Source organism: Myotis davidii, unplaced genomic scaffold, assembly GCF_000327345.1.
Source record: "Myotis davidii unplaced genomic scaffold, ASM32734v1 scaffold348, whole genome shotgun sequence".
Taxonomy (NCBI): Eukaryota; Metazoa; Chordata; class Mammalia; order Chiroptera; family Vespertilionidae; genus Myotis; species Myotis davidii.
Genome location: NW_006298965.1, coordinates 1398771 through 1417397, shown reverse-complemented (window position 1 = coordinate 1417397; position 18627 = coordinate 1398771). Strand labels below are relative to the sequence as shown.

General features: G+C 46.5%; 1 protein-coding gene and 1 long non-coding RNA gene across 5 annotated transcripts in view; one reads left to right on the top strand and one right to left on the bottom strand.

Moving 5' to 3' along the window:
- Positions 1 to 18627, bottom strand: part of GHR (growth hormone receptor) — a 200700-nt gene that overhangs the window by 138346 nt on the left and 43727 nt on the right. The gene's annotated exons all lie outside the window — the stretch shown is intronic.
- On the top strand, positions 13901 to 18241 carry LOC107184787. 2 transcript variants are annotated; one of them, XR_001515696.1, is made up of 2 exons: positions 13901 to 14863; positions 18082 to 18241. It is a non-coding gene; the product is annotated as an uncharacterized LOC107184787 (long non-coding RNA). The 2 variants fall into 2 exon arrangements; XR_001515697.1 differs by lacking the exon at positions 18082 to 18241 and adding an exon at positions 15086 to 16181.

Genomic DNA, 18627 nt, shown 5'->3' with positions numbered 1-18627 from the left:
CATCTGGTTTCAGTGAGGCCAGCAGCTGGACGAGCACCGCAGCCCGGGGAGATCAACCAATTTGCCAAGGTGACACAGTCAGCGACTCTTTCCAGATTAAACCACAAGGGCCCCCAGCTCCCTAATGCCAAGAACAAGTCACATGACCAGCAGAGAGTTTTAACACTTTTCATGGACTCCAAGTGCATTTTTCGGTTTTCATTTTTTATTTGGGTTTATATCTCCAGAGTCCCAGAGGATCCTTTTCCTCTCTTTTCTCCAGTGGGCAGATCAGACAGCCACTGGGTTGCCAGTGAAGATCCCAATCCCTCGGGCCCTCCACTGGGATCACTCATCCGGGAGGAGCCGGCCCAGCCATGTTCCGCTCCCACTGGGAGGGTGAAGAGGCGATCCAAGGCCAGCTCGGAGCCCAGGGCTGGGTACTCTGCTTGGTCATTCCAGAGGGGCCCCCTGAGGCCCAGGAGAAGCTGGGAAGACGGCGAATCTGCCAGGAGAACAGTGCTGTCAGCTCTCACTTCTCTGAGCCTGTTTCCCCAGTGTTACTTTTCACCCAGCCCTGGCTAGAGGGTCCCTTCATTCCTTGTCATGTGACTTCCACACCCACCGGGAAAAGGAGGCCCAACTTTTGATGCATGTGTTCTCCACATCCCAGGAAGACAATGTTATTTATTACACACTCATCTGGAACACTTGTTTAATAAGAATTTTCAACATTAACATAATACCAAATGAAATGATCCCCCATCTCTCTCTCTCTCTCTCTCTCTCTCTCTCTCTGTATATGTCTGTGCACTCACATACACTTTTAATTATTATTAGTGCTATTAATAAAATTATTAAATTAGGCCTATTTTAGGGAGAGAGAAGGCAGGGCAGTGAAGAGAGAGGTTTACAACCATTCTTCTCAGCATCTAAACATATAGCTGGTGGAGAACAATCTAATAAGATCAGAACAGAGAGCTGAGGGAATAAGCCATTAGCTGTGTGAGTGGACGTGGCATATTCTAAAATGGCCAAAAGACTATCACGTAGGGAACAAAACCATGTAGTGCTTAGATTCTGCAGTGGCAATAAGGCACAGCATCGAGAGAAAACATGTGAGCTTAGGGAGAGCACGGCCGCACCCAGAAGATATGCCCTTTAATAAGGAGAAACACATGTCCACTCTGAGTGGCCACAAACTACCTTCACTTTAGATCTGAATGAATAATACCTCTAAGAAACACATGGCAATCCTATCTAATAAAGAGGGAATTTGCTAATTGACCATCACGCCCTCACAAAGATGGTGGCACCCACAGCCAATAAAGAGGGAATATGCTAATTGACTGCCACCCCCTCACAAGATGGTGATGCCCGCAGCCACATGATGACAGTGCCCAGTTCCCTCAGCCCTGCCTCATCCAGCCTCAGTCCCCAGTCCCTAAGCCCTGTAGGGGAGGGCAGTTGGGGACAATCATGCTGGCAGGAGAGCAGTTAGGTGTCAATCAGGTTGGCAGGGGAGTGGTTAGGGGCTATCAGGCTGGCAGGCAGGCGAGTCTAACCAGTAGTCCTGGATTGTGAGTTGGACATTCCCCAAGGGGTCCCAGATTGGAAAGGGTGCAGGCTGGGCTGAGGGACACCCCCTCGCCCTGCCCCCCACCGCCCATGCACGAAAATTGTGCACTGGGCCTCTAGTGTCAATATAATAGGATTTGAGACATTTTTATTTAAAACATATTGCAGATGTCAAAACACAATATGAATATAGAATATTTCACTTTATGTTCCTTTAAATCATGATTTTCTTTAATTGGAACAAAATTGGGTCCTGACCATAAAAAAAAAAAAGTGATGCCATTTCGAGCATAAGGACTTCTGTTTTGGTTTAATATAAATTTTATTCTCCTTTGACTTATTATCCCAAGGGACAGCTATGCTAATTTAAATATCCTACTCATCAATTCAGCACGTGAGTGCCTACTCTGAGTTGCATATGGATTTAGGTCCAAAGACTACAGTTATGAACAACAGAGTCACATTCCTACCCACCTGGAGCTTCTAACCCAGTAGTGGAGTCTTATTTCAAATTTTAGTTACTGTTTTGATAAAGCTCAGTTCAGGTTTTAGAAAGGAAAGCTCCATCTAAGGAACATCCTTAAGCTATTACTGTCTTTCCAAAACCCTCCAATTAGACCACTGCCATGACACCCACAGTTAGTGTCACTCTTAGAGGAAAGAGCTATGGCCTGATAAAGTGAATTGAGAAGGTGAATTTCTAAGTAATAAACCTCTAATGAGTTAACCAGTAGGTTTGGCTGCTCCATGCCACCCTAAGTGCTCTAACAAAAGCCAGGGCAGATCGCCTGAAAAAAGATGCCTTCAAATATTAAACTTCATCCTCCCTCTGCCAGAAACGCTAAACTGACACCCTCAGCCAGCACCAGTAAATAATTACACATTGTGGCAATCGAATGCAAACAATCAGGTTGCAAAGTTTGCCCCTAACACATGTCCATAAAGTCCCGTGTGCCGATAGGGAGCCATGGACCACAGGGTCCACCACGCAGCTGGCCCGGGCAGACGTCACGCAGGCCACACCTCGGCTTTGACTCAAGCTCCCATCCTTTGCGGGTGATGCCAGGGATTCTCAAAACCACATCAGCACGTCTGCTTCTCTCTCCTTGGGAAAAATTAAAGGGTAGCCATTTTATATTTGAGATTCTTCCACTTCCCTTCTTTCTTTTTCTCTCTCACCTCCCCTCCCCCACCCTCCACCCTACGCTCACCCCTGGGACTGTCCTGTGTCCTTTCCCCTCACTGTTTCTCCCGTACTTCCCCTACAGGGGAGACACTGTTCTAGCTCTTTAAATGCATTACCTCATTTCACAACCCTATGAAAAGGCTCTGCAATCATCTTCTGTTGCAGAAGGGGACCCTGAAGCTCAAGTTCACGCAGCTGGGAAGCAGCAAAACCAGAATTCCAATAGCCTGTCTGACTCCAGAGTTCTCACCCACTGCACGGCCTCTTTAAGGGATTTTTGGCTTAGGTGTTTACGATAAAGGTGAATTGTTTTTTTTAGGCAGTAGGTAGAAAAATAGCTGTGACATGTAAGAAATTAATCTTTGGTACGTTTGAGAGAAATCTAATAAACTTTCACTGTAGTAAAATGCTTTGAAGGTGGTAAGTAATGAGGCAGTTTGTTAAGGTTTTATGTCTTGACTGCACTAACTTCAAGCCTTTTGCCTCTCTCAGGTGGGAGCACATGGACATAAACAAGGTTATAATGGCCCAAATAAATAAACAAAAAGGAAATAACAAGAAAAATCTACCCAGTCACAGTCATTCTCCGGACCTACTCCAAAAATAAGCCAAAGAAAGTCATTGTTTCTATTAACACATTATTGTCATTCATTTCACGGGTCAGGAAGAGCTTTCAGTGGGCACAGCTCATGGATTTAAACTAAATAACTTGATGGAGAGAAGGCTACAGTACTAGCTCCTAGAAGATCAACACACCCACCGAACTAATTTATAAGCTGCGATAAAGCTGAAGAAATGGAAGGAGTGTTACTGGCCTCCTTTACCCAAGCTTTTACAGCTCGATTCTGCCTTCACCGGTTGCGAAGGCTGGGCCACCCACTAAACCTGCTCCAGCTAAGTAAACAGCTACAGTCGAGAGAAGTGCAAACTTCTTGGCTTACTGTTTTTATATCCACCCAGTGTTAGCTCCAGCCCGAGTTCCAGCAGGTCACAGACGAAATCCAACAGAATGGAACCGGGATCTTAATTAGGCCTGACTGCCAGATGCATGAAATCATGAAGCCGGTCCCCAACCTGCGTCCACCATCACATCTCTCCTCTGAGCAACCACCCAGGGCACATGGGCCAACGCTGCTGAGATGGCACAGACATAGCAACGTTATCCCATGGAAAAGGGGAAGGCAGTGGCTCAGAAAGCGGTGCCCCCAGTGAACTGGCGGTAGTTACGGACAGGAAGAGCGCTTGCGGAAGACGGAGAAGAAACAACATGATAACAGCTGTGAACAGTAGCCGTCTGCAGGAAAGAGACACTGGCCTCTGCCAAGGTAAACTACGCGGAGAAGAAAACTGTTCTCACCGGGAAGGCCAAGCTGCCTTCTGGATGGGCAATCCTTTTCCTTTAGAGTCACCTTTGGTTTTCCGCAAGGGACCAGGGGAGACAAGGAGATGGGGGGGGGTATGGCAGCAGCTAACATGTGATTAGCAAACATGCATTAAGACTACCTGTCTGAGAGACTGCATGTTGGTTAAGCCTGCATCATGCTTGATGACCCTGTGGCCTAAGCACTCTTCCCAACTTCAGTCTGTGCTCTTGATGAAAGGGGACTGCCTTCTCAAGGCCTCTTTTCATGAGACTAAGACTTAGCTGTCCTCAGCCCCTGTCCCCATCAGTCTTCCTCCTCTGAGATGTCCAACACTCCCAGTGACATGGAGTGTCTCATTGGTCCTTAAAGGCCCAATTTACCTTCAGGTGATGGAGACTAAACAAAGGAAACCTCCTATAGCTCCATGATCAAATGGAACTGGGATCATATGACTAAAAGGACCACCCGTGACCCTCCCATAATCTTTTCTCTACATCCATCTTCCTCATTCTTTAAGGACTGTGAACCTTCACCAATATCCTCACCAAGACAGAGTTCTAGGGCCAGGCTTGAGCATTGCCTCAGTAGAGATCTCAGTCCAGTCCCTGCCTTTCCCCCTGGCTCACTTACCCTGTGCCCCAAGTTTCCACCTGCAGTTCTCAAACCCAGCACCTCGTCCCGCTGGCTCCCCCACTTATGTTGGTCTCACAGTTCGCCTATGTCTTTGAATAGTTTCCTCCTTTTTGCACCTCCTAGACCCATTTATGTCCATCATCACATAGAGCTGGCCGTTTGCATAAATCCAGACAAAACTTGCTTTTGAGGACCATAAATTCTAACAGGAGGAAAGACAGACCTGGTTATCAGAGAAGCAGAACTGGAGATCCCACCAAGAAGGACAGTGTGAGTTTATCTTCTCAGTGTGGGACCTTGGGGTCTGCCCATCCAAAGCCATGCCCTTGCTCCTGGGAGATCTGCAGAACAAATCTGGCCTGGGGACCTGCACCAGGAGCCACTTGTCAGCAGCCAAATTCCTGCCTACAGAATCCAAGACATAGGTCAGAGGCATCCACTGACTTGAGCACATCTTTTACTATAATTAGCCACTTGTCTTCAAGAGCTTGCCAATTCTGACAGAAAAATAACATTCCGAGCAAAGTAGGTCTTATTTTATTTTGATTTTCTTGTAAGTAATAAAATCATTTTTTCAAGGACCTACAGGATAGTAAAATATTTTTATAGTGGCCTCATTAATGTTTTCAGCCAACTCATGCTTAATCATTAGAAAAGGGGGTGAGGGGAGAGGAGGAAGGTAACACCCATAAGCTAAAGTCACAGATAATCCTCAAACCTCTTTAGCAGAGTTTTAACCTCCTGCTGCAAAGCCTTTTATCAGAGCTGCTAAGGAATAACCAATGTGACATATTTAAGCTTCATCTCATCTGTTTCCTCTCCCCTGGACTGCTAATGAGCTGTGAAGCGGCCAAAGATAGCTGGCCTCCACTTGGAGAGAGAAGCCCAGTGGTGGGACCATTTACAAAGGCATTTACGCAAGAAGTTATGTGCTTCTCATTCCAGTCCCGGGAAGTATGATTTAAGAGGCGGAATGGGCATTTTTCTCCCAAATAACTGCCCCTACACAGTTTTTAAAGCTCACCAAAGAGGGACAGTCATGGGGGTTAAAGCATCCGGACTCTAGAGATCATTTGGTTATTGAAATTTGGCTACATTAGTCTACTGAGATGCAGAAATGTGGAGGAACGTGGTAATGACACACGTCTGTCAATGGCAGAGCCCCTCAGGGCTTACTGCAGGCTACTCTTTTCATCACAGACCTCAACTAAGGATCTCTCTCAGTCAACCTTCTTTCTCTGATTATATTTTAAAAAATCTCACAGAGCCAAGAGTTCAGGACACCAAAGCAAGAATTTCAGGGTGTTCAAAAATGTTCGGAGGGTGATATCACCCCCAACTGAGAGGCGGGTCAGCACTGGTAGATGGAACCTAAGCCCCGAGAAAGAGAAAGTATCAGAGCGTTTAGGTCACGTCAAAATCTGTTATGGAGTGTCGACTTGTGCCATTACCTTAAGAATCTATGAAGCTAGTTTTTAATGGACAGCTTGCTAGTCAAGGATTTAGATACCGAATTAGTTTGTTGTAGAGAAAATGTAGAAATAAATATTGATAGTTCATATATATGCATACAAATGTACATCTGTATATAAACACACGTATATACATATGTATTCATGAAACCAATAGGTCTTTCTATACATGGCAGGCACCCATCTATGTACTGGGCAAGGCCACATAAGCTTTCAGCTGACAGTTTCAAGAAGGCCAGAACTAGTTGGGGAAAATGAGGCGTGGGAAGTCATATCACTTAGAACTCTCTATGACATATGAGCCCACCTCTCTTCTCAGCTACCCTACACCCTACCCTCCTCCCCACCTGCCGCCTGTGCTGAATGATTCACCACACTCTTCCCCAAATCTGGAACTGAGGGTCCTTATGACTATGATTAAATTTAGCTTTTAATCCTAGCTCTAGAAATCATCTCCATGTCTCTCCCCTCCTCTCTTATATTCTTTCTCCCCTCAGAGACCTAGCCGGATCCCCTCTCAATCCCACCCCTCTCCCCGACCCCATAATCAGCGACACCCAAGGTAGCAGAAGACAACAGCCCAGACCTGACAAGTGGTCACACCACCTGGACCTCTGCAGGCTAAAGATAACATCTTGACCTAAGTTATGTTTCAGCTCCTGAGCCCTAAAGTGAAATGACCCCCTGGCCACTTTCCTATGAGACCAGATAGAGGCATGCTGGAGCCTACCTCAGAGCTGTCCTCAAGACCTGAAGAAATGATTTATTACCCTCACCTCACCTCCAACCAATCAGCTCTCAGAAAGAGCCTGAACCTCTAACCCACGGTGCCCTCCCTAATCTGTAACCCCACCTCTGGGTTGGCCAATTCAATATCAAACTATTTTTCTTTCTCTATTGCATTTCTGTAGGCCAGGCAGACAGGTCAAATATTGGGGTCCCAGTAACAAACACACCAGGAACCTGTCCATTTCTGTGCCTTTTAGCATGTTGATTCTCCCACCATTCTCTGCATCAAGCACCTCTGTACTTACCCTTCCCCCAACTGCTCCCATCACCACCCTTGTGCAGCCTTGCCCAGAACCACAGGGAGCTAGTCACCATGTCCCTGTCCCTATAGCATCGGCACAAACCTGCAGCAGGGCCACCACTCTGGAGTGCTGGAATGACCTACTCTATGACCAGACATCGAGACTGGCTGTGCTTGGGAAGGAAATGTGTTCAAATTCTCATAAAAGTATGATTGTCCAGACACCTATGAGCAGCTAGCACACAGGCAAGGTCTGAAAAGCCTGAGTTTTGATTGGCGGCTGGAGAGCTTGGTTGGCAGTGGGAGAAGGAGTGCTTAGGTTAGTAAGGGGTACGAGTAGGCATACACAACCTGCATCTGATATTTTCCCAGGACACCCCTTTAATAAATGACTAAGTACCAAAGCTGTGAAAGTTTGAACAAGCCCAGAGTGGCAGGCATGAACCAGCGTGCAAGTCTGACACATAGCAAAGAACATAGGAACCCAGGTTTGAAAAAGCCACTGTCCTGTCCATACAAACATATACCCCAAATCAGAACAGAAACAAAAGCAGGTGGACTATTTATTCTGTAGGTAAGAAGGAAATTCAGATGAATTCTAAAGAACTTAGAGTTCATTCATTCATTCATTCATTCATCCAACAAACACTTACAAAATGCTTTGCACGTGCAGGCCCATGTTCCAGGCACAGAAGATATTGCAGAGAAACACAAAGGAAGCAAATGAAACAAAACCGCCCAACCCTTGCCTCCACAGAGCTCATGTGCTCATGGCTGTGCGTTAGGCAACAAGTGAGTAATCTATCCTAGGTGACGCTAAGCAGCATGGAGAAAGAGCCACATGTCATGCAGGAGAGAACGTCTGGACGGCAGCAAGGGCGTTGCCCTTTTAGATGGGCTGTCGGGAAGCCACACTCCCCAGGAAGAGTGTGAATAAGGATCTGAAAGAGATGCAGACCCCAGGGAGGGCTCTGCGGGGAGGGCACTCCGGGTGAGGACCAGAGCCAGGGCAAAAGGCTCAAGGTGGGTGCTTGTCTGACACATCTGGGAGCGAGCCAAGATGACAGTAAGTGAGGACAGGCTGTTCTGTTACAACATGTGTCTCAGAACAGCAATTAGCTCAGAGGCTATTGGTAAATAGCAGGGTAATGTGGGTATCACACGGAAACAAGGTTTTTCTTAGGCAAAAGGAGCCAGAAGAGCAGGAGTAGAAACCCAGCCGTAGCAGAAAGGAGGCAGCCCTCAGGTCGGCTGCTACACAGGCTGCAGTGATTTCGGCTCCATGTAAGAGAATTAAAAATGCGCAGCTGCACCCAAGCTGTGTCCCCAGAAATGTGTTTTTAGACTACATTCTGCAGAACACAAAGTGTCACAGGACACACACATAGTGTTATAGCAGAAACCTCTGGCCAAGGGAGTCAGGGATTACAGGGGACCAGATCACCAAGGGCCTGAGAGACCACTGAGCCAGGGGAGAGCACTGGAGGGCTCCGAGCAGAGGATGCAATGTGCAGAGATGCACTGTTGGGGGGGGGGGCAGGTGCAGAGGAGACAGTCCAGCTGGGGCCTTTACAGTAATGCAGGTGAGAGAGGAATCGCTTGGACCAGGAAGGTCGCAGAGGAAATGATGGGAACTGGTTAGGATTTTCACATGAATAGGCTCTGGGAAATGAGAGAAAGAGAGGAGTGAAGATGACCCCAATACTTTTTAGTCTAAGCAACTAAAGGATGGAGGTGTCACCATCTGAGATGGGGGTGACTGAAGGGTGACCCAGTGCAGGGCGATGAGTTCCGTTTTGGGAGGGTCCATTTTGAGGGACTACAGAGCCTCGGCTGGGATTTCAGCTGGGAAGCTGAACAGACAGGTCCGGAGCCCAGGAGAGATTAATTAGGAAGTTTTCAGTGTGTAAAATATTATTTGAAGCCACAACAGAAAATGTATTAAAATTCCCACCAAATATTGATTTTCTAGCAATCCCACCAGGAGCTAGAACACAGGTTACAAAGCCTGTGGACTTCATGTTTAATTCTTAGCACACAAGCTTGGGTTCCTGGAATGGGAGGAGGGGGTGCCTTTGGTGGCAAAGGGGTACAGAAGAAAGGGGTCTGAGGCCTGGTTCCTGGGTCATTCGAACACTTAGAAGTTGGGGTGCTGAGTGAAAACAGCACGAGAACTGACAAGGAAGACCTGTGAGGTGTAAGGAAAAATCAGGTACGTGTGGCGTCCTGGAGACCAAATAAAGAAGGGCGGTGATCCAACAGGCCATGAAGGTGAAGGGTAAGGTTGTGCTACTGAATTTAGCAGCCAGGATCATCCCAGTGACCACGCCCAGTTTCCACCTGCCACCCCACCACAATCAATGGAGTACAAATAACTCTCCCAGGGGGTTTTGCTGAAAAAAAAAAAAGATTTTAAAAATAGGGCAAGGGCTAAAGAAAGACATAGGGTCAACAGCCGAATGTTTAGTTTTTATCACACTAAGAGATTACAGCCTGATTTTAGGATGATGGGAATGATCCGGTGGAGAAAGAAAACAGATAATACAAGAGAGAAGGAGAAACATTGCTGGGGTAATGTCCTGAGTAAAGGCCAGAGGGAAAGCAAGTGTCAGGAGGAGAGGTGTGTCTTAGAAGCGCCTTGTCAACAGGAGGACGGCACAGCTGTGGCCACTGTTCTGCGAGATGAGCAGGTGTGGTGGGAGCTGGAGAGTCTCTATGGCCTCTGGGTTGGGTTTGTTCTGTGTTGCAGTAATACTGGAAGAAAAGCTATCTGTGCAGAGGCGGGATGTGGGAAGTGAGTGTGAGAGGCTTAGGGAAGACAAGATGTGCAATGGTTAAGCAGGAGGGTAGGAAAGTGAACCAACCAGGGAGCGATGGGGGCATTGCCAGTCATGACTGAGGGCTCAGTGAGGTGGTGGCTGTGAATTGACAGTGAAACCAGTCAGCGTGTGTGTTCTCTCCAGGGTCATTCTGCTCTCAGGTACAGGCATGGTGTAGGCAGAGAGCTGGATTTAATCTCGGTTGGGATTTTGCCAGGTTAAAGTATGATGAAGCAAGAGAAGCACAAAAGATTATGATAATGAACTGCTATGGCTTGAATGGTGTGTTCCCCACAAATTCACGTTGAAATCCTGACACCCAAAGGTATTAGTAGGTGGGGCCTTTGGGAGGTGACTAGGTCTTGAGGCTGGCACCCTCATGAAAGGGATTAGTGCCCTTATAAAAGTGACTCCACAGAGCTCCCTGGCCCCTTCCACAGGTGAGGACACAAAGAAGTCTGTGACTCAGAAGAGGGCTCTCACCCAACCATGACCCCAAACTTGCAGCCTCCAGAAGTGTGAGCAATACATTTTTGCTGCGTATAAGCCATCCAGCCGGTGGTATTTTGTTATAGCAGGAACCATGGAATATGGTGTGTGATAAAGATGTTTGGTTTTTGTCAGCTGAGAATGGAGAGTTAACCAGCACGGGCTTTAAGCAATTGTCATCCAGCAAATGAGAATTACATATATACGTTTCATCACATAGTGATATCTGTTTCCCCTTCTTTATCAATGTTTCTTTTCCCCTTTCTAGTGGATGAAACCACAGTAACATCAAACACAAACTTCCCCTTGGGAGATGAGTTAAGATGTGTAATATCCCAATAACACTGAGAGTGACCATCTTTTGAGGCTCAGTATTTATAACGGAGAGGTCACCACCCCTGCTCTCAAATGAGGGCTCCAGGAGACTGTGGGTGCTGGCAGGCCATGGGAGCGAACATGACCACATGGCTGTGAAACTATCTGCAAGTCATTTCATGCACATGCCTCCCTACTACTCTCATTCTATCCCTACTTCTTGAGCTTCCTCGAGAGATTCTCAACAACTTCCCTCTTAATCTTTTTCTCTCTACACCTTCCTCCACCAGTGAGCTACAGGACCACCCCCTCAATGCCATCACCACACAGGGACCTTAGTGATGGGACAGGCTGAACCGAACTGTAATTCTGGTTGCTGGCAGGCATGACAAGTGGATTTGAAAGGAAGTTCCAGAAAAGTGCATGCTAACTCAAGGTCAAGTGAGGTCAGGGCCTGGCATTCCTTGAATATACCATTCTTCTTTGGCAGCTTGCATATGCCATTCTTTGGGGCTCTAAAACAGCATTTCCTCGCTGGGCTACTTCTTCTCTGTCTGGCCCTTCTCTCCTAGCAGATCCATTCTAGATCCTTCCTCCTACACCCCACACCTTGATGGCTATGGCTGAATCTCCAGGCTCCCTTCTGGCTGACTTCCTATGGGTTTGAACAATGGAGATTAGAAAGTTGAAAGAGAGGTCAGGGATGACTTCCCTCCAACCCCTGTGTTCAGGCAGAGCCCAAGTCCTCCCGCCTGGGTCCTGCTCTCCCAGAACTAGAGAAACACCGCTTCCTTCCACTGCTGCCCCAGGTCTAGGGGTGGTGATGGCCTCCCATGGCCTCCCCAGTGCCTCAACATGCTTCGTTGGTGACTTAAATCCCACCCACCCTTCTGTCATCACCCCTTCTTTAAGGTCTCTCGAACCTTCTAAGTTAGACTCTGTGTCTTGCCAGGACCCTGACTGACACCATTTCAAATTCAACCAATTTTACAACTGCGCTTTGGTGCTGAAACTGCAAGAACAAAAAGCAAATTCCAAATAGGCACAATATATTTGTTCATTCATTCATTCTTTCATTCTAGGTGAATATGCTTACACCCACGTTTTGTTAAAAGTAGAAACAGAACCCTTTACTTTGAGAACTTCAGAATGACTTATCAGGGAACCAGGTCTACAAATAGCTTTTCCCCCCCAATAAAACTTTCACTTCCTGAATCAAAGGACACTTACAAAGGCTAGTGGTCACCTGTCATTCAAAAGACCGCTGAAATCTTATTCTATTAACTGTGACCCTGGAACTGTAATTATTTTTATGACAGAGCTGATTTGATATCCTAGACAATAATCAGCTAGTGATAAGATGGTTTGGGGGGGTCTCCTAGCTTGAATAAAAGGCCTGAGATTCTTTCTTCAGAGAATAAAACTCAGAGGAAACGAGGAGAGTGTTAATATACTCCAAAAAGTTTTCAACAGTAACAACGGGCCTATTGGATAGCTAAATTGTGCCAAATGTCAAAAGATTAGTAATGCAATCTTATATTTACCCAAGATTAGTTGGGCTATAAAGACTGGGGTCAAAGAATACTGCTGTTAATTTTCCATGAGCGTGCTTAATGATCAACCTTGAAGACTGCAATCCTATTTCCTTGTGAGGACCCAAGATCCTGAAAAGCCCGGGGAAAAACCTGCTGCAATTACCCGGGTAAACTCAGGTCAGAGTGAAATTTCTAAAGAAAATCTATGACTCCAGGAGGTTCTTATCATGAGGAAAATAACGCTGCAGACTGACCAATGGCCCGGTGATGCAACATCATACAGACGTCAGCATACCTTGCACAAGATCCTCAGTCTGTCAAGTCCTGCCAGGGGGACTCAAAGTGTCTCCTTGTTAAGAATAAACAGGCAATCTGCAGTTCACCCAAGCAAAATGGATCAAAAGTATTTTGCTTTGGAAAAATGAAGTGAACAAAGGACTGTATGTTAGCAACTTTTAATTTTTTATTTATTTTTCTATATTTGCATTGACTTCAGAGAAGGGGAGGGAGGGAGGGAGATGATAGAAACATCCTATCCTATATAATAAAAGCGTAATACGGAAATCGACCAAATGGTGAAACGACTGGTCGCTATGATGTGCACTGACCACCAGGCGGCACATGCTCAATACAGGAGCTGCCCCCTGGTGGTCAGTGCGATCCCACAGGTGGAGTCGGGCTCACGGCTGGCCGGTGCAGCAGTGGTGGCAGGAGCCATTCCTGCCTCCGCTGCAGGTGGGCAGTAAGGACAAAGGGGACCCAGACTGCTAGAGGGCGCAGGCCAGGCTGAGGGACCCCCCCAAGTGCACACATTTTCATGCACTGAACCTTTAGTAGTATTACATAATAGAATCAGAGCACTTTAAGAGTTGAAAGGACGAGAACTTAGAACTCTCATTATTTGAATAGGTATATTTACATACTTAACACTCAATAGTAATATGTACAGCAAAAGCTGTGATATGTTCCATAAAACAAAAAATTTAAATGATATTCAAAATTTATAAATATGTTTCATGGAAAATATAGGAAAAAATATTCATTTCCCTTGCTTCATAGGTACATCTGTTATAAAGATGCCCTATCTCACTTTGAAATGGCTTTTGGGGAAGAAAACAAGAAAAGCATTATCACATCAAAAATAATAATTAATTCCATAATATACCCTGTCTTTAGGAATATTAAATTGGGCCAAATATAGTGTAGGAAACAGGACAAGGTTGCCCCTCTCCCTGAGTGTGTCACATAAGTAAATAACAAAGACTGCCAAACCTGTCACAGCCCCTGGGACAGAGCAAGCCCACATCAACACTGAGGTTTAATTGTTGGCATTAGTATCAGAATTAGAAGGAGAAGCATCTGTTAAGGTATTTGCTCAACATATTACAGTTCAAAATACCACGGAATGTTAGAGGTAAAACATACTGTAGAAAAACTGTTCTCTTTGGTTTATAGGTAATCTGCACAGATGGTGAGATAAAGTTAAGTGATTTATCAAAGTCCTCTATTTGTCTGATTAATAATAACAACAATAATAGAAGTGCTTACTGTGTGCCAGGCCCTGTAGTACTAGTAAGTGCTCTATGTATAATATTGAATCAGCACAGCAGTCCAATGTGACAGCATACTAGTTACTATTATCCCATTTTATGGACTAGGAAGTTGAGGCCCACACCACACAGGGTAAGTGAATCTCACAAAGCACACTCTTGGTCAGAGTCGGAGCTCCGATTCAATCCCAGGTCTACCTGACACCAAAGCCTGGGCCCTTCCCACAGAGCAATGCCTCCTACGTGGCTTGTCACTTGCTCCTCCTTGGATTGCTTTATGACTGGAAGTCTTATCTTTTCAACAAAAGCAAGTGCAAGGACAATGTTACCTGTTTCTTTTGAACGTGCATTGCACAGGACTGGGTCCTGGGCAGATGCTCAAAAAAATGCTCGCTGAGTGTACAGCAGTATTAAAAAATGCCTTGTCACAGCACACAGCCATGAATGCGGAAGCACTCGAGACAAGCCAACTCTAGACAACATTGCTCAGGTAATGACTTGTGCCTGGATTCCATCCCTTGGCAGGAAGTGAGGCCTTGCTTCTTTAATTGCCCTTGGTTCACGAGTTCAAGAACGGGGCTTGAAGAGAACTGCTCCCCAGCTCTGAGAAGCAGAATGGTAGCATATTCCCCTGCTAGGCCTACACCAGTGCTGCTTTCGTTCACGGTCAACAACGCCCAGCGAGCTTGCTCAAGCACCCCAAAGGCAGGGCTCGCCCGGGAGGCGGGCAGGGGAGACCAGCTGTCCTTGAGAACACAGCCCTTCCAGCTGGCACGAGGGACACTGTTGGACGTCGGGCACTCAGGAACCTGGAGCAGAGTTTAGCTAAGGGGCAGCGCTAGCTGAGGCTTTTCTTTTCACATTGAAAGAGAAGGAAGCCCCTCCTGAGAGAATGAAGAGACCAGGATATAAGGTAAGAATTTCCCACTCGTCTCTGGGGAAGGCGCTGTGACGGCAGTCCTTGCATCCTGACCCCGGGCTGGAGAAGACCCCTCAGCCTTCAGCATGTGTGCTGAGGAAGCGAGCACGACACCTCAGCCTTCGGGAGAACACAGGGCTCTGAGGACTGAGGCAGGAGGGTCGACTGAGGGATGTGAAGGCAGGTGACATGAGTTCTTGACCTATTTCTTTTTAGAAACTGACCCGCTTCTTCCCTCCTGCCTGGCCCAGCACCCTCTCTTCCCATTAAAACTTGGGCACTGCATCTGCTGAACTGGACCAGGGCCCACAGTCAGGCCTCAATCTGGTTGTGTTAGTTCCCAAACCAGATTAGTAACATCATCAACCTGAGAAATGTATACAAACTATTGCTTCTCAAGGTAACTCCAAAAGAGGATCCCAAGTTCATCACAACTCAGCTAAAACAAAAGACCACGATGCTTAACATGGCCATAGGTCTCATATTTACAAACCATGTAAGAGACGTGTGAACACATAATCCAATGTTATAGTCTACCCAATCAAAGTTGTGGACACATTCAGTGTATACCTTTAAAGTGTCCTTCATGCTTCCCCACAGCTCCCCCTACTTCTATCCTCCCACCCCCTTAAAGCACAGATAGGCTTGCTGTTCTGAGTTCTAATAAATTTCCTGTTGGGACATTTATAACAGTTTCCGATATCTTCCATCACCCTCAAATCCAAGGTCAAAAACAAGGTCAAAGGCATTTCCTGGCGTCTTTCAGGGAGCTCATACCATGTCACAGTGGGAAGCTTTCCTCTTACTGCTCAGAAGTTTGGGCACACGGAAAATTTAGAACATGGCGGGCGAAGAATGAGAGCCTTGCCTGACTCTGGAGAGTTCTGTTCCAGATATCCTGGCAGTTACAACTACAGCTAGACCGAGCTGAGGCACCACACCGGGCAGCAGGAGCGCACCTTGTAATCAGAGCGTGTGCATACCAGAACATGTTGTACCTTCTCTCCGTGATGTTCTCATCTTCCACTTGAGCCCCATCTGAATCCAATCATTTGCCTGCCTTCCTCTTTCTCCTTCAGATCAGGAACTGACCCCAGGGAGAAGAGAACACTGTATATATTTGTAAAACATCTCTAAAAGTCTCAGAAATTGCCATAGGAGTATAGTTTTAACATTTTACTCAATAATAATTCTGTTGAAAATTCCAGGATAGTGTCTGACTCACTGAGGCTTATCATGAAAAATTGTGCTACAGCACAGAGTCCCTGGACCTCAGTGTCTTATCCTATAAAACATGGGACGTGGGCTTGAAGCTCTCTGGTCCCTGTTTTATGAATCCCTTACTTCCGGCTGCTAAGTTTTCATGTACAAGCGCCGATGGACAAGCAGCATACCTTCTCAGAAGTGTGGACGAATGCTTTAAGCATGATCTGGATGAGACCTACCCTCTAGACTGGTCTCACAGAAGTTAACATGATATGTGGAAAAGCTGCTGAGCTTAGCGAAATCACCCATGGTGCTTCCAGATCTTTCTCTAAGCCCTTGGTCAGTACAGCTCGCAGAAGAGCTTTTCAGAACTTGTCCATCTTTAGGTCCTCTTTTTGTCATGGCCCCTCCCTCCACTGTTATGCTTACAAATCTGGTTGCTTTTCTTAGCCTAGAGCAGAGGTCCTCGAACAGGAAGACTTTTCTCCCCTGGTGGCATTTAGCAAGGTCAGGGTTAACTTTTGGTTGCCACAGTTGGGGAGGTGTGTTACTGGCCATCCAGTGGGTAAAGACCAGGGATGCTGCTAAACATCCTACAGTGTGAAGGGCTGTCCTCACAACAGAGAATAGTCTGACCCCAAATGTCAACAGTGCCAAGACTGAGAATTCCAGGTCTAGAGAGAGAAGGGAAGGGAAGGGAAGGGAAGAAGGGAGGAAGGAAAAGAAAAGGAAAGGAAGAAGGAAGGAAGGAAAGGAGAGGTAGGAACCAGCAGTCCTCTCTGGCAACACTTTCTCCAGAAGGGCCACATCCTGGTCTGCGTGTAGCTGACTCATTGCACACATGTATGTTACCTGCTAAGATGCTATAGGATCTCTGAGTTTGTGACCTCTGAACTCTATTACGCTTCTGGCATTTTGTTGTAAAATCCTGCCCCCCCCGCCTCTCCTCTAAAAGAGGGTCTAGTCACAGTGCTTCAAATAAGTTTCAGCCCCTTTGCAGAGCAATAGAAAGCCAGTGCAGCCCTCCTGAGCTGATTGATTCTCTCAGGTGACCAAACAGGTTGGATTCTGTTTTCTTTGCAGGTTGAAACTCTTGTTTTTCTTAGGACACACTGTTCTCTTGAGGCCCTATGCCTGGCAGCAAAAAAAAAAAAAATAAGCAACCACATGCAACTTTGCTGTGGGTAGTCAGGTACGCGGCAAGGATTCAGGGTCTGGTAACTCAGACACTTCGAGAACTTCCTCATCAAGGTGAAAACCTCAGAGGCCTCACCCAGGCCTGGAGCTTTGGGGCAATCAACAAAGAGCCACAAGGGCGGGCAACTGGAGAGAACAGTGGCTGCTGACTCAACAGTAGTCACCTGGTAGGTGTCAGGCATTTCCTTACCTGCTAGGGCTCCGTAGGTGCTACATTTGTCTCTGCCAAGCTAATGCGATCCAGTAGTTCCCCGTGGCCTTCCCCACCGAAGGGACTGCTGGCTGGTCTACGGGGCACCTGTTGGCAATACCCAGCTCGGAGACATGGGCGTCCTCACCCTTTTCCCCACTGGACTGAGGCCAGCCAGCAGTGGCCGCTCCTCCCTGGCATGGGCCCTGTTTTACCATGGGAGCCGGAAGGAAATCATTCTTTGCCCCGTACCAGGAGATCGGAGAGTACACTAGCCTTTATTCTATCAAATGAGAAAAAGCAAGATCCATAAGAGTTTAGACCAGAGATTTCCAATCTTTCCATGATCAGAAGGGCCTCTTAAAGGAGACCCTAAGTTGTCTAGTTAGTAACAGTTCTCCCCCACTGTGTTCCTACAGAACACATTTTTATGGAGGTGGCATTGTGCCTACCTTAAAACACACAGAAAGCCCCCATTCTCCAGCTTCCCTTGCAGAAAGGGGTGGTCCTATTATTAACAACATGTGCACTGGTCACCGAGTACGACACGGAAGAGAACGAACTTGGCTGGGTAACTGTTTACCTTTTGCCCTCTGCCCTTCTTCTTCTGGCCTAGAAGCATGTGCCTGGATCCCCTGCAGCTGTTTTCCGAGCACAAGAAAGAGGGCAGTACAATAAGGACTATGAAGAGGAAGCTCGAAGAAGCTCGCGACACTTGCTGTTATGGAGACTACAATCCTTATACCATGACAACTTTGCAATTTATTTAATTTTTCTGAGCCTGTTTCCTGAAGTATGTTCTTATCTCCCTTGCAGGGTTTGTATGGGGATTTAAATGAGATAATATCTGCTAAACTGCCTCAGAATGGCTGATAAAAATCAGTTTCCAAATCAACAAATAAATCATTCCTTTCTCCTTTTCAATCAGATCTCCAGACATCAGGAGAAATTAACAGGCTTACTGCTGCTTACTAATAAGCTAAACAGGACTCTGTCTAAAGTGTTTTTTGACTTGGTGTCAAATTATTGAGAAAACAAGGGCCTAGGCCAGTGATTTTCTTTTTCTTTTTCTTTTTTAAAAATTTCTTTATTGATGGTTATTACATATGTGTCCTTCTCCCCACATTACCCGCCACCCCCGCACTCATGCCCTCATCCCCCTGTT